Source organism: Peromyscus eremicus, chromosome 2, assembly GCF_949786415.1.
Source record: "Peromyscus eremicus chromosome 2, PerEre_H2_v1, whole genome shotgun sequence".
NCBI classification, from domain to species: Eukaryota; Metazoa; Chordata; class Mammalia; order Rodentia; family Cricetidae; genus Peromyscus; species Peromyscus eremicus.
In genome coordinates, this window is record NC_081417.1 from 79,751,661 (window position 1) to 79,765,937 (window position 14,277).

The 14,277-nt window shown below is 45.8% G+C and overlaps 1 protein-coding gene across 7 annotated transcripts in view; it reads left to right on the forward strand.

Moving 5' to 3' along the window:
* Window positions 1–1,476: 1,476 nt before the first annotated feature.
* The window catches only part of Rgs3 (regulator of G protein signaling 3), a 140,910-nt gene continuing 128,109 nt past the window's right edge, over window positions 1,477–14,277 (forward strand). For 4 of the 7 annotated variants that reach the window (XM_059254440.1, XM_059254444.1, XM_059254445.1 and 1 more), the window contains exons 1-2: window positions 1,585–1,637; window positions 7,658–7,841. The gene's annotated coding sequence lies outside the window, so the exon portion shown is untranslated. The other 3 variants (XM_059254443.1, XM_059254441.1, XM_059254442.1) reach the window with 3 other exon arrangements.

A 14,277-nucleotide genomic window follows, 5' to 3' on the forward strand; every position in this document is an offset into this window, starting at 1 on the left:
ATGATTACCACCATGAGATTTTTGCATGAGTTCTGGGGGAATGAACTTAGATCATCAGGCTGTACAGCAAGTGCTTTTTATCTGCTGAGCCATGTCCTGGCTCTAGAATATTCCTTTAAGTCCTGTTGACTAGTGCAAAGTTACCTTTTAAATCATGACATTTGAGTGAGGAGATGCTTACTCTGAGCACCGGCCTTTTCTTTTCAAAGAGGAAAGCCTACTTGCAGGTTGAACTTGTTTTGTGCCTTTTATATCAAGTCCTCAAAGTTGGATAATCACAAGAGAATCTTGGGAAATATAACCCAGATAGCATGCTTGCTTTAATGGTGGGTAAACACTCTACATGCTGTTTTGGGTAGTTCTATGGCCAATTCTATAAATAGATGTGGGTTGTCTTCATTTTATAGACGAGGCTCAGAATATAGGGCTGATGAGCGTTGGATGAGAGGTGAAGGGATTTGCTCAAAATCGAAGGCCAGTAAGAAAAGGAGAGCTGCATTTAGTGCTGAACTCTTCCTTGTCCTCTATATCTGGATCCTTCTCCGATTCCTTCTTTTTAAAAGTATATATTTTAAAAGACATTTTAATTTTGTATATGGATGTTTGCCTGTGTGTATGGACATCACGTGGATGCCTGGTACCTATGGAGGCCGGAAGAGCACATCAGGTTTCCTGGAATTGGAGTTAGACATGGTTGTGAGTCACCATGTGAGCCTAGATCCTCTGGAAGAGCAGCCAGTGTTCTTAACCACTGAGCCACCTCTCCAGTTCTGGACTCCCTTTTAATTATTTTTCAGAAATTGACAATATCACATTTGTATACAATACACTGTGACAAGCTGGTTTCCTTCCTACATTTCTCCCCACTTCCTCTCTTATCAATGTCATAACAGAACTCTGGACTGGGCCAGAGAGACCTTGGAAGAGAAACTTTCCCTCATTAATTATTTCCTTATTCTAAGTATAGTTTGATTGGAAGGGCAGATTAAACATGGTCTCAAAACAGACCAGAGCAGAAAGCCAAACCTGCTGCCACCCTGTTCTTCCCATTGACAGTGCATGACGTCACTTGTGTCCCATGTGACGTCATGGTGGTCACAGCTTGTAATGACCACATCATATCAAGACGGCAGTGGCCCTTTCACTCTTCCCCATCCTTTGGTTCCCATAGTCCATCCACCCCCTCTTCCATGATGTTCCCTGGGCCTTGGAGGGAGTTCCATAGATGTCCCATTTGGGACAAGCATCGGCAGATGCTTTGACTAGTGATGAGCCCACACTTGAACCATCATCCACTGCTAGAAGAGGTTTCTCTGACCAAGGTTGAGAACTTCATTAGTCTATGAGTATAAACATTTGTGTGTAGAAGGCAATTAATTATATGCCTATTCTGCAAAACATCAGTGGTAGATTCCCCCCACGGTGCCTGTGACATCTCTCTAGCCCTTTAATGCAAGCTAAGATAAGGACATCCTAAAGCAGAAAGGAAGGATAAGGCCAAATCAACAAGAAATGACAAAGGGAGATGGGCCAGCCCCCTTGGATCCTCTGCCTGGCCCGGCAGTGTTCTGACCAAGGAGGACACAGGTAACTGTTGCTAACTGCCACTTCCCATCTCGGGGCCTTGGGAAGCAGAAGTAAGACCCGGGCTTAGAGATTAGCTTTCCATAATTTGCCAGGGGAAGTTGAAGTTTAGTCTGTTGAAATATTGTCGTGGGAGGCTAATCTTTCCAAGAAAGTAGTCATCAGTCAGTCCTCTTTTGTTCTTGGTCACTTTATGATCCCTGCTAGAAACAGACCACTTGATTTGGTTCGCTGGATTTTTTGAGCATGCTTCCTGGTGACATGTGGCCCAGGCTTATCTGTGTGTAGTAAGTACCCTCATTGTAAGTACCCTCCGAATCCTAGGTCCACACTGTCTCTTGGAGCCAGGGTCCATTATGGGTGTTGTCCTGACCACAACAATCTGTTCTTCATTTTTGGATTATAAAAAAGTCCCTGAGTTTAGTGGGAAGGGGTCAGGGTTTCACCAGTGACCCTTAAAAAATCAGTTTATTCAAATATGCCTAAAAGAATTTCTTGCTAGATTAGGGACAGAAATATCCCTGGCCTTTAGATGGAAATGATTAGAGGCCCTTTGGAGCCAAGAGGAATCTGAAAGAATTAATTTTTTTCTTTCTGTTGCCATAAAGTACCAGATTATGAAACTAATGTGTCCTTCTGCTATGCGTTAACAAACGCTTATTTAACAAATGCTTGTTTACCTGTTATGCATTAGAGCAGTGGTTCTCAACCTGTGGGTCATGACCCCTTTGGGGTCAAATGACCCTTTCACAGGGGCTGCCTAAGGCCATTGGAAAACAGATATTTACATTATGACTCATAACAATAGCAAAATTACAGTTATAAAGTAGCAACGATAATTTTATGGGCGAGGGTCACCACATGAGGAGCTGTATTGGTCGTAATGTCAGGAAGGGTGAGAACACTGTGTTTGAGCTCCTGGATTGCCTTTTATTGTTTTGAAGCAGGGGCTCCCTCTGTAGCCCTGGGTGGCTTCAAAATCATCACACTTCTGCCTCTGCCCCTCAAGTGCTGGGACTGCAGACACTTGTGGGGAGCAGTTCATCACAGAGAGAAGCCAGCAGGAACTCAAGGCAGGAACCTGAAGGCTGGGACTGAAGAGGAGGCTGTGTGGAAGGGCTGTTTGGCTTGCTCCTCCTGCCTTGCTCAGCTGACTTCCTTCTACAGCTCAGGGCCACTCCTCTGTGGGCTGGGCCCTTCCAGTCAATCATTACAGGTAGTCTGATGAAGGCATTTTCTCAACTGAGATGCCTCTTCCCAAATAACTTTAGCTTATGTCAAGTTGACAAGAACCAACCAACATAATTGACCCAGCTTTCTTACTGTCTAGAAAAAGAACAGGTTCAAGTGGTAGGAAGTGACTTCCTGGAAATCGAGTTCTCCAGGGAAAATCTCCTGATCCTGCTGTCTCACTAGTTGGGCCCACTAGGTGGTAGTATTAAACTATGGAAATGACCGTTTGCAGCCAGTGTCCGTACAACAAAGACATTTATTTCTTCAGGAGTAAATGAAGGAAAAGATACGTCTTCTGATTTAAAAATGGGGTCTAATTTAAACGCCCGAGGGACTGGTAGCTCGTTGAGGCTGTGCCTGTTGTCATGGTTACAAATGACAACTAGCAGGCAGTGGATCAACAGCGGACAGATGAATGGACAGATCTCAGTAATTTAGATCATCACTGAAAGCACCATTTCAAGAATGGGCGGGATTCTGGAGTCCACAGGCCTTGGGTTTTGGGAACGTTGGGAGCTAATGATGACCCGACATCATCAGCTGGACAGACTCAGGGAGATGAGAATACCAAAAGCATCCAACGCACTAATAATACTGTTTTGCATTTTCCCTGCCCCCCACCAGGTGTGAGTGTGTGGTCTGGAGTTGTTGTTTACCTAAAAATCATGAAGCCCAGGGTTAAGTCCTAGCACCACAAGGAAGAAAAGAACCCAGTCCGCATGTATGTGTGAAACTTTTGAAACCGTTTTGCTTATAACCTAGCCCTGTCTCTAATTTGAGATCTTTCTTGCCTCTGCTTCTCAAGGCTAGGATTATAGGTGTGTAGTACTATCAGGGGTCTGTGTATATCTTGACTAGGTTTTACTTGTTTAAAAATATAGGGAATAGGTTGGTGAGATGGCTCTGTGTGTAGACACTTGCCTTCAAACTTGGTAATTTGAGTTTGATCTCCAGGACCCACAAGATGGAAGCAGAGACTTTATTTTTGTGGATTATCCTCTGACCTACACACACACACACACACACACACACACACACACACACACTGTGACAAGTGTGGGTCTATACAGAGACAAAAAAGAAATACAGAGAGGTGCTGGAGAGATAGCACAGGAGTTAAAAGCATTTGCTGCTCCTCCAGAGGACCTGGCGCCTACATGGTGCTCACAGCTCTCTGGAACTCCAGTCTCAGGGATCTGACACTCTTTTTGGGACTCCGGCATTGCATGTACATACACACATGCAGACAAAACGCTCATACACATGAAATAAAATACATCTAAAACAAATACAGAGTGTAGTGTGGTGGTGCACACCTATAATCCCAGCACCCAGAAGTTGGAGACAGGAGAATTGCTAGTTTGAGGTCAGACTAGGTTACAAAACCTGTCTCAAAACATTCTGATTTTTCTCAGCTGTGCAGGAGTGACTTATGCCTTTAGTCCCAGCACTTGGGAGGCAGAGGCAGGCAGATCTCTGAGTTCGAGGCCAGCCTGGTCTACAGAGTGAGCTCCAGGACAGCCAGGGCTACACAGAGAAAACCCTGCCTTAAAAAAAAAAAAAAAAAAAAAAAAACCAAAACAAACAAAACCCAAAAAACCAAAACCCCAAACAAACATTCTGACTTTTTTCTTGAGTCTGTACTGGGTATAAAGGTATTTCTACCTTGGAGGGGATTGCTAAAAGTTATTTATTCTCTGCCTCTCCTTCACTGATTTGTTGTAAGTCATTCATGACAGAAATACTCCTTTAAGGATTTGTGTGTGTGTGTGTGTGTGTGTGTGTGTGTGTGTGTGTGTGTGTGTATGTGTGTCTGCTTGGATGAATGTATGCACATGTGTGTGCACATGTGGATGCTGGAAGAGGGTGTTGGACCCCTCAGAGCTGAAGTTACAGGCATCCGCCAGAAACCTGGCTTGTTGTGTGGGTGCTGGGATCCGAACTCCAGTCCCCACAATTCTTCAGCCAGTGCTCTCCCTGGCACCCACGGCGCAGTTAGCAGTTGAGCAGCTTCTGTGGTGAAGCAATGGTCTAGGCTCTGTGAGCATCTACGGTCTCACCAACTTCTCTTGTCTCAGCCTGTTTCTCCGGGCTAGCGCCTCAGCCCCTGCTCTGTGCTGCCACCACCATTCTTCAACGCCTCTCCCTAAAACCCTCCCTTGAAGGGGGATGACTGCACTCTCTTTCACTGGGTCCTCAAGCCTCACAGAGCAGGCCCACAACCTGGCTTGGCCTCACCCTATTCGCCTGCTCCCACTTGTTCCATAGGCTCTTACCGTGTTGTTTTTATGTTGAGTTCTAATGAGCCATGTCCTGTGCTATTTCAGTCTGAAAATTTTTGGGTACTTTCCACTCAACCTGGAACATTCTTTTTTTCCTTCTTGTTTGGCTGTGTTCTATTCATTCTTTGGGTCTCAGCTTACATGTTCCTCAGTTTGGAAACCGGCCCTTTCCCCACCTGAACGTTGTCGCAAAGATGAGATTCCCCTTTTGTTTCTCCTTTCATGGCCTCTGGAGGGTGTGTGTGTGTGTGTGTGTGTGTGTGTGTGTGTGTGTGTGTGTGTGTGTGATGGCCTGTCTGTTGACACCCTCTGCTGCCGGACTGTGCATTCTCAGAGGGTCACTGCATGTCTCCACATTTGGTTGAGTGCCTGACACATTGTAAGGGCCCAATAATACGTGCTGAAGGAGTGACTGAATGAAATGCATGTCCTATATGTCCCCTTCCTGCCTTCTTTCCTTCTTCTTCTTCTTCTTCTTCTTCTTCTTCTTCTTCTTCTTCTTATTATTATTATTATTATTATTATTATTGTTATTGGTTTTTTGAAAGGAGTCTCACTATGTAGCTCTGGCTGTCTTGGAAGTCACTATGTTGCTGAGACTGTACTGGAACTCACAGAGATCAGCCCTCCTCTGGCTCCTGAGGGTTGGAATCAAAGACGTGTGCCGCCATGTCCAGCATTTCTTTCTTTTTTTTTTTCTTTTTCTTTTCTTTCTTTTTTTTTTTTTTTTTTTTTTTTTTTGGTTTTTCGAGACAGGGTTTCTCTGTGTAGCTTTGCGCCTTTTCCTGGAACTCACTTGGTAGCCCAGGCTGGCCTCGAACTCACAGAGATCTGCCTGGCTCTGCCTCCCGAGTGCTGGGATTAAAGGCGTGCGCCACCACTGCCCGGCTCTCTTTCTTTTTTTAAATTAAAAAAATCTAATGTATTTGGGTGCTTTGCCTGCCTGTATATCTGTGCACACGTACATTCCTGATACTCTTGGAGGCCCGAAGAGGCACTGGAACTGGAGTGAGAAACGGTTCTGAGTCACTGGGTGCTGGGACTCTGGAAGAGCAGCAAGTGCTCTTAACCACTGAGCTATCTCTCCGGCCCCCAACATGGTTTATCTCTTTAGTATACTCATGGTTTGGCAGTGTGAGATACACCGGACAGAAGTGGAGCCGCAGTGGAGAGAGGAAAGGGCCAGTTGGGATGTCATCATTTGAAACATTTCCAATTTTGTGGTGGGTGGCCTTTGAGGTAGAAAGTTGTGATATAAATGGGACGCATTTGGGCAACAGGCAAGGAGTAGAATTCTTCCGGGAGGCTGAAGATAGCTTGGGGGGATTGTACAGGATGCTAGTGGCTAGCCAACGGAGAAGCATTGCTGGTTCTCAGGGCAGACAGTGAGAAGACTAAACCACTGCTTCAGAAAATGTCGATCCAGCAGCCATGTGAACCGTGGACTGCGGAGGACCCGTGAGACTGGTTAGAGGCTTTCCCAGAAGTCAAGATGGGAGGTGGTTAGGGCTGGAGCAGTGGGTGGCCGTCGACGGTGGGGAGGGCAAAGGGGAGAAGAGTGAACTGTGGGCAAGGGAAGAGATGCGGAGGAGAAGGAAGGGTCGGGGTTTCCAGCCTCCTTCCACCCGGGGCTGTCACTGGCAGAAAGAAGTCAAGGGGGAGAGCCAGTTGAGGGAAAGAATTCATTTATCAAACCTTTATGTGGTAGAGTACAGGCTGCATTTCACTTGTGGAAACTCAATCAACGTGTGGGGTTTAAAAAAAATAAGGCAAAGTGGGAGGAGGTAGCAACGGAGATAAACTAGCTAACAGAAGCTGTCCCAGCTCTCCCACTTCACACGGTACTTCCAAAGGGAGGCCAAGACGGGGAAGGGAAATTGGCTGTTCCCCCTTTCATTGATAAAGCCACGTGATTTTATGAGTGCCGTAAGAGATTCTTTGAAGGCAATTGTGGCCATTCACAACCTATTTTTTTATATGCTGATTATAGAATTGAAATTCCTGGCAAGATATAGACACCCCCCTCCCAGTTCCTGCAGGTGCTAAATGGGCAGTAGGCAGCTAGGAAGACCCTCTCCGTCACCACGCTGGAGTAGTTCACACTCTGAGTGGAAAGATGGGGAGGCAGACAATTAGGGCCCCCGTGGAAAGCTGGGCACACAGAGGAAGACCGGTGACAGGTATGTCAAGGCCAAGGTGGCCTGGGTGCTGGGACTGGAGAGAAATCATGGAGTCATCAGGACAGTACCACAGCAGCAGGAGTGTGCAACATCTCAGAGGGAGCGGAAACTGGCGGGGGAGGGACGGGGGCGGGGGGAGGGATAGGGGAGGGCAGAGCGAGCAGCACATTTTCCTGGAAAGGTAGAAGAGTCAGTCATAACAGAAAGCAAGTGTTAGAGAAGTGGGCAAGGTGGAAGACAGCCAAGAACAGAAAAGCAGCTCTCATAAGGAAATCGATGGTGACCAAACCTATGGACAGCTTCCGCTGAGAGGTGGCGGCAGAAGTGGCTGATGGACATCTGGGAACAAAGGGAACACATGTCCCTTCTCTGTTACAGCTCCGGGAAATCCAGCTTCCTTGAAGAATGGGCTCCTTGGGTACCAGGGCCTCTTCCCTTTGTGACCGGCTGCCACCCGTGGAACTGCACCTCGACACCTCCTTGCACTGATGGGGACGTAGGCTCTGCTCGACTTCAGTCTTCCGGTCCAGCAGCTTGCGTGGGGGCCAGCTGAGGCGCAGATGTAAGCAGTGGTGCTTGTGCTCTCTGCTAATCAAATCTTCAGTCTTTCCTTCCATACGTACAGCCCGATTCCCACATGGCTGTAAACACTAACCGGCTAAGAGCTTCCCTGGAGTTTGCCTCTTGTGGTGACCTCATCAGAATCTAGGCAAGGCTGCACACAAACAGCAGCTTGTTCCGGGATGCAGGGGGCCCTGGGTGTTTTCAGCTAAGGGTTCCCTATCCTGGTTACATTGTTCTTTTTTTAAAAGATTTAAATAATAAGAAAAACCTCTTTTACACACGCCCACTTAGCATTTCCGGTGTTTTCTCCATTCTTTTGAGCAGATGCAGATGGCAGTATGTCCTTTTCTCTTGGCCTGAAAGACCCTTAATATTCCCTTAGTGTGTACGTAGAAGTTGCGTTCACGTTCTGCAAACGTGAGAAAATATTTCATCCTCATTTCTTTGACAGGTATTTTTGCTGAGTGGAGAATTCTGGTTTACATTTTGTTTCTTTCAGAACTTTAAAGAAGTTCTCTCCAGAGCCTAGGTATAGTGGCACAGGCCTTTAATCCCAGCTCTGGGAGGCAGAGGCAGGTAGATGTCTGCGAGTTCAAGGTTGGCTTGATCTACACAGTGAGTTCTAGGCCAGCGAGGGCTATATAGTGAGACCCTGTCTGGAAACAAAACAAAACAAAACAAACAAAGAAACCCCAAAGAAAATAAAACTCGGAGGTCGCTACCTGTCTTTGGCATACACTTCTGGTGAGAAATCTGACACAGTTCTCTTGAGAGGGTTGCTTCTGAGATGTCCCGGTTTCACTGGCTTCAGGCAATCTCCTCATGGTGCTCTGACATGGTGCTCTTCATATTTCCTTCTTTAGGGTTCATTGACATTCTTGGGTTTGTGATATCTTATACTTTCTTCAAATTTGGAAAAATAAAATCCACTGCTGCCCACTTTCTTCAGGGTTCCAGCAACAGTTATTAGGTTGTTTGAGATTGTCCTGAAGCTTCCTCATGATCCATCCTTTTTTTAAAGTCGTGTGAGTGTGTGTGTGTGTGTGTGTGTGTGTGTGTAACTGCCCATTTGTGTGCCTTCATACAGAGGCCAGAGGTCAACCTCCAGTGTAGTTTCTCAGGGGCTGACACCTTGGATTTTGAGGCAGGGTCTCTCAGTGGGCCTGGAATTCACTATAGCCAGAAGGCTATAGTGGCTGACTCCGAGAAGCTCCGGCATTCACCGGTTTCCATGTCTCCCATGCCGTGATTACAAGCACTTGGTACCATGTCCAGTCTTATACGTGGTTCCGGGATTGAACTCAGTCCTCATGCTTACAGCAAGCATGTAACTGACAGCCATTTCCCCAGCCATTGAATGTATGTTTTAATCTTCAAGTTCACTAACCTGCAGTGCCTAATACACCACTAATCCCATCCTGTGCAAGTTTCTTTCGTCTCAGACATCAAGTTTTCCTGAAGTGCTTATCTAATTATTCTTTATCAATAAAAACTTGGGAGTCAGATATAAGGGTAAGAACCTGAGTGATCAGAGAAGCGGTGGAGAAGTGACCAGTGACCTACCTCTTGTTCCTCCATCCAAAAGGGGCTGAGACCCTCTATAAGCTCTGCCTTACTACTTTCTGTCTCTCTATCTGTCCTCAGTCCTCCAAAATCTCTATGGTTAATTCTGGTCAGCTAATAGCTAGCCCGCCCTCTGATTCAAAGCCAACTTTATTGAGAATGTGATCAAAATATCACACAACATTTTCCCTGTTTAGCTAGTCAACATTTCACTTAATTGTGTTTTTTTGTTGATGACACAAAATACCCGAGGAAATCATTTTTAAGGAATAAAGATTTGTTTGGCTTGTAAGTTTAGAGTTTCTGTCTGTGGTTTCTCGGTCTGTGTTTCTCGGCTGTGTGGTGAGGTAATGTATGTCACGGTGGAAGGGAGTGCCAGAGGAAAGGTGGTCATTTCACAGTGGGGGACAGGGTGGGGGGGAGATGGGAAATAGCCCAAAACAAGACATACCCTTCAAAGGCATGCCCTCATGGCCTACTTCCTGTAACCAGGCCCTACCTCCCAGTAGCCCATTCGAAGTGCATTCATCAATGGATCAACCCAGGGCAGGAGTTAGAGCCTTCATGGTCAAGTCACCGTCCTCAGCCCCATTAGCGGGACACCACGCCTTCAACACATAAGCCTTTGGGGCCATTTTCTGTCCAAACAGTAACACTGTTAAAGTGCTTCTCCAGCACATATATAACAGGTATACGGACTATTTCAACGTCTTTGTCTACCAAGTCTGTCAGTTGTGCTCTTCCTCGGGTTCGTTGGTTGATGTTCCTCCTCATTGTGGTCATATTTCCCGCTTCTTTGCATGCCTGGAGGCTTTTTACTGGACCTCAGACATGACTTGTACCTTGCTGGGTGCTGGATATTTTTGTATTCCTATAAATAATCTTGAGCTTGTTCTGGGATGCTGTTAGGTTACAAAGAAACAGTTTGATCTTTTTGGGTCTTGCTGTTGAGCTTTTTTAGATGGGGCCAGAATTGCATTGAATCTAGGACACAAATGCAGCAAGACCCTTCTGGGTATGCTATCCAGGGCCTCGTGAACTGGGGGAGGGAGTCTTCCCATTCTGCCTGAGGAGAAGAAAGGCTGTTCTTGGCTCTGTGCAAGCTTCAAAGACCGTTCTTTCTCTAATCCTTCTGGGTAGTTCTTTTTTGTTTGTTTGTTTGTTTGTTTGTTTGTTTGTTGCTTTTGAGGTGGGGTTTCTCTGTGTAACAGCTCTGGCTATCCTGGAACTCGCTTTGTAGACCAGGCTGGCCTTGAACTCACAAAGATCCGCCTGCCTCTGCTTCCCAAGTGCTGGGATTAAAGACATGTGCCACCATTCCCAGCTCAAGGTAGTTCTTTGTCATCCTTGGGGTATTTTCTTCATACCCAGGAGTTATCGGTATTAGCAGGGGTTGGGGTAGGACCCTTGGCAGATCTCTGGTGCTCTCTCTCCCTGTGTGACCATCTCCTCTCTGTTGTTCTGTCCCATGAACTCTAGCTACCATGGCCTCCCTGTTGTCTTAACTCATGGGTTAGAGTTGCCCTCTTTCCTTTTTGGAAAACCTGCTGTGGCCGCAGGCTGATGATCGCAGGGCTTGCCCTATTCTCTGTTGCTCAGGGCTCATGAAGCCTTATGTCTTGTATCTGAAAACTATCGTTTCATATTTTTTCCTGGCCATTTAGTTGCTTCAGATGAAAGGGAAAATCTAGTCCCTAATATTCCACTTTGGCTAGAAGCAGACATCTACACTGTTCTTTAAGTTTGGAACACTCAGGAATGCAAGACTATGCGCAAGTCAAGTGCTCTATAATCAGGCCAGGAAAAGGGTGCTTCTCTAAGGGCTGAAAGAGCTTCCAACTCAAGTACAAGGATACAACAGTTTAAGGAACTATAGGGCACTGTGCTTTCTTCCTGGATCGTATCAAGACTTTGACCTCAATTTAGCCGTTTCACTACCCATCGGTGGAAGGTTTAGTCTTTTTCACGCTGAAGCTGCACCTCTCAGCACACTCTTGAAATCATAGAGTTTTGTTGTTGTTGTTGTTGTTGTTGTTGTTGTTCTTCTTCTTCTTCTTCTTCTTATTATTACTATTATTATTATTATTATTATTATTATTGGTGGGGATTGGCCTTGGTTTCCACTTAGATGCTGCTTGAGTATTTAGGTCACCAAAAACTTCCCCATTGGAGGTAAATGAAAGTTCCTCCATTGCACTTACAGTACCTAGCCTTTGCTCCTGTACAGAGTCACTGCCCCAAAGACACTGTGTTCCACTTTGAAGATGAAGTGCAGACACACTCTTAAAAAGCAGGTCCTCCATCTCAAGGGTGAACAAAACACCACTTAGCCAAGCATTCCGGCTGGTTAAATTTAGGACGAGGGAAAAAAACAAAACAAAACAAAACGAGTCCAGAATATTCTCTGGCATTGAGCCTGGGGTATTTTTCCTTTTAGAATGACTTGGGCACATTTTCATTCATGTGGACCTGTTGCCTCTCAGCTTTATATTCTGGGATGGGAGGTCAACAATGACTGCTTTGTTGCTAAATCCAACGGGCACTTCTCAGTTATTAACCTACTTGACCTCTCCACAGCATTTGATGTGGACAGTTCCCTTTAGCACATTCCCTGGCTTTTTCTCCCTTTCCTGGTCTTTCTATTTCTGTCCTTTTAGTTGGTACATTGTGTGGTTAGATCTTGAGCCTTCCTCTCACATGGAACATTATCTTTGGGCTTTCTTATCCATGCCTATGGCTTTCCTGGGAACTCCTAAACCAACATTTCTAGCCTAAATATTTCTTGTGAGCGTCACCCCGGAATGTCCAATTGATCTTTACCATCTTCACTTAGGTCCTACAGAGCTCACTCCCCTCAGCAGCCCTGTCCTGGATAGTTTTTTGTCAACTTGGCATAAGCTAGAGCCCTGCAAGGAGAGAACTTCAACTGAGAAAATGCTTCCATAAGAACCTATAGGGCATTTTCTTAATTACTGATTGATGAGGGAGGACCCAGCTCATGGCAGGTGGTGCCATCCCTGGGTTGGTGGTCCTGGGTTCTATAAGAAATCAGACAGAGCAAGCCACGAGGAGCAGGCCAGTAAGCAGCACCCCTCCATGGCCTCTGCATCAGCTCCTGCCTCCAGGTTCTGCAGTGATGGACTCTGATGTGGAAGTATAAGCCAAATTAACCCTTTCCTCTCCAAGTCGCTCTGGTCATTGTGTTTATCATAGCAAAAGAAACCCTGACTAGGGCAAGCCTCATGGAAGCCCATTCCCCTTGGTTCAGGTTTCCTTGCCCGGTACTACATCTCTGTGAAGGATACACCTGCCCATTTTGGTTCTAAAGCCAGAATTCCTTGCCTTCAACCCTCCTTTTGGTTACCAAGCCCTGCCGATGACACTCCTTCCATTCTTTCGGGAGCACTCCTGTGTTAGTCTGGTGGAGACCTCCTTGGAGCACGTTCAGTTTCTACCCCTCATGCCCTCTCCTCTCATGGCTCCCTTCTGCCAGCTCTAGCCAGAAAGGCCTTTATAAAAGATGAAGGAAGGCTTGCAGGGTCCTGTTTAAATCTTTCAGTGACCACCCTGTGCTCTTAGGGTCTAAAGCTCATACTCCTTTTGCTTTGTTTCATGGGGCTGGAGATCAAACCAGGGCCGCATGTATGCGAGGCAAGTGCTCTGCCGCTGAGCTATAGCCCCAGTCCTCCGTGTTCATTCTAGTAAAGTGTGAGGACCCCTATGATCTGGTCCCTGTTTAACCCATTAGATGCCACCCTCCCTCCCATTCTCAACTCCTGCCTATGCTTCCCATTGTTTTCTTCCGCAGCCTATGATGCTTCTTATTTTAGGGCCTTTATAAGTTTTGTTCTTTTTGCCTAGAACCCCTTCGTCACCACTTTTGCCTGAATCAGTCACCTTCCAGGTCACTTCCTTTGGGATTCTTCTCTGATTCCTTTGATCAACGTGGTCTGCCAAGAATAAATGAGGTATTAGTCTGTGTTTCCAAATGTCACTCTTGTTTTCTCTATAGTAACACCCATCTGATAGCCTATAATTTCTGCATCCCCAGTTTTCAGTGTAAGGCTCGGTCGTAGAGACGAGCGGCAAACACTGGTTGCATCAAATCTTTAAATAATTGTTTGTTTGTTTGTTTTTTTTTTTTTTTTTTTGAGAATGTTTTCACCGTGTAGGCCAGGCTGTCCTTGAACTTGTAGTCTTCCTGCCTTGGCCTCCAGAGTGCTGGATTTACAGGGATTACAGCTACCACATCCAGCTGTTGCACTGAAAATTGTTCGTTTGTTGAGACAGTCTTCTGCAGCCCGGGTGGGCCTTGAACTATGTGACTGAGGATGGCTTTGAATTTCTAATCTTTCTGCTTCTATCTCCTGGAATTGGATTTACTGTGTTAGCAGCTGTGGAGGTTGCAGACCTACTAATCTAGTCTGGTTGAGCAATGGAGCTTGGTGTAAAGGATGGCTTTTTGGTGTGGATCTCTTGCTGGAAGCTGGCTTTCTTATTTCTCCACTGCTCATTTCCTGGTTTAGCAGCCTGGTTCAGGCAGCAACTCTGTACCTTAGTTGTTTCACATATGAATACAAATGCTTGGGCTTTCTAAAGGCAAGTAATAGGGCCAGATGGTTTCATTCATTCTCTACTTCATATTCTTCGGTGCTCTTGTTTCATTTGTCTTTATTGTTTTGTAAGTTTTTATTATTGTTAATATTTGCCATAGATTTCACAATTTTTTTTTTAACTTTTTCCCTTTTCATTCAGTGTTGAGCTCTGGGTCTACACAAGCCAGGCAAGCTCTCTGCCACTGAGCTACATCCCTAGTCCTTAACTCATCTGTCAGTTAGAAATGTTTGTACCTTTTTCAGTGGCAAGAGAAA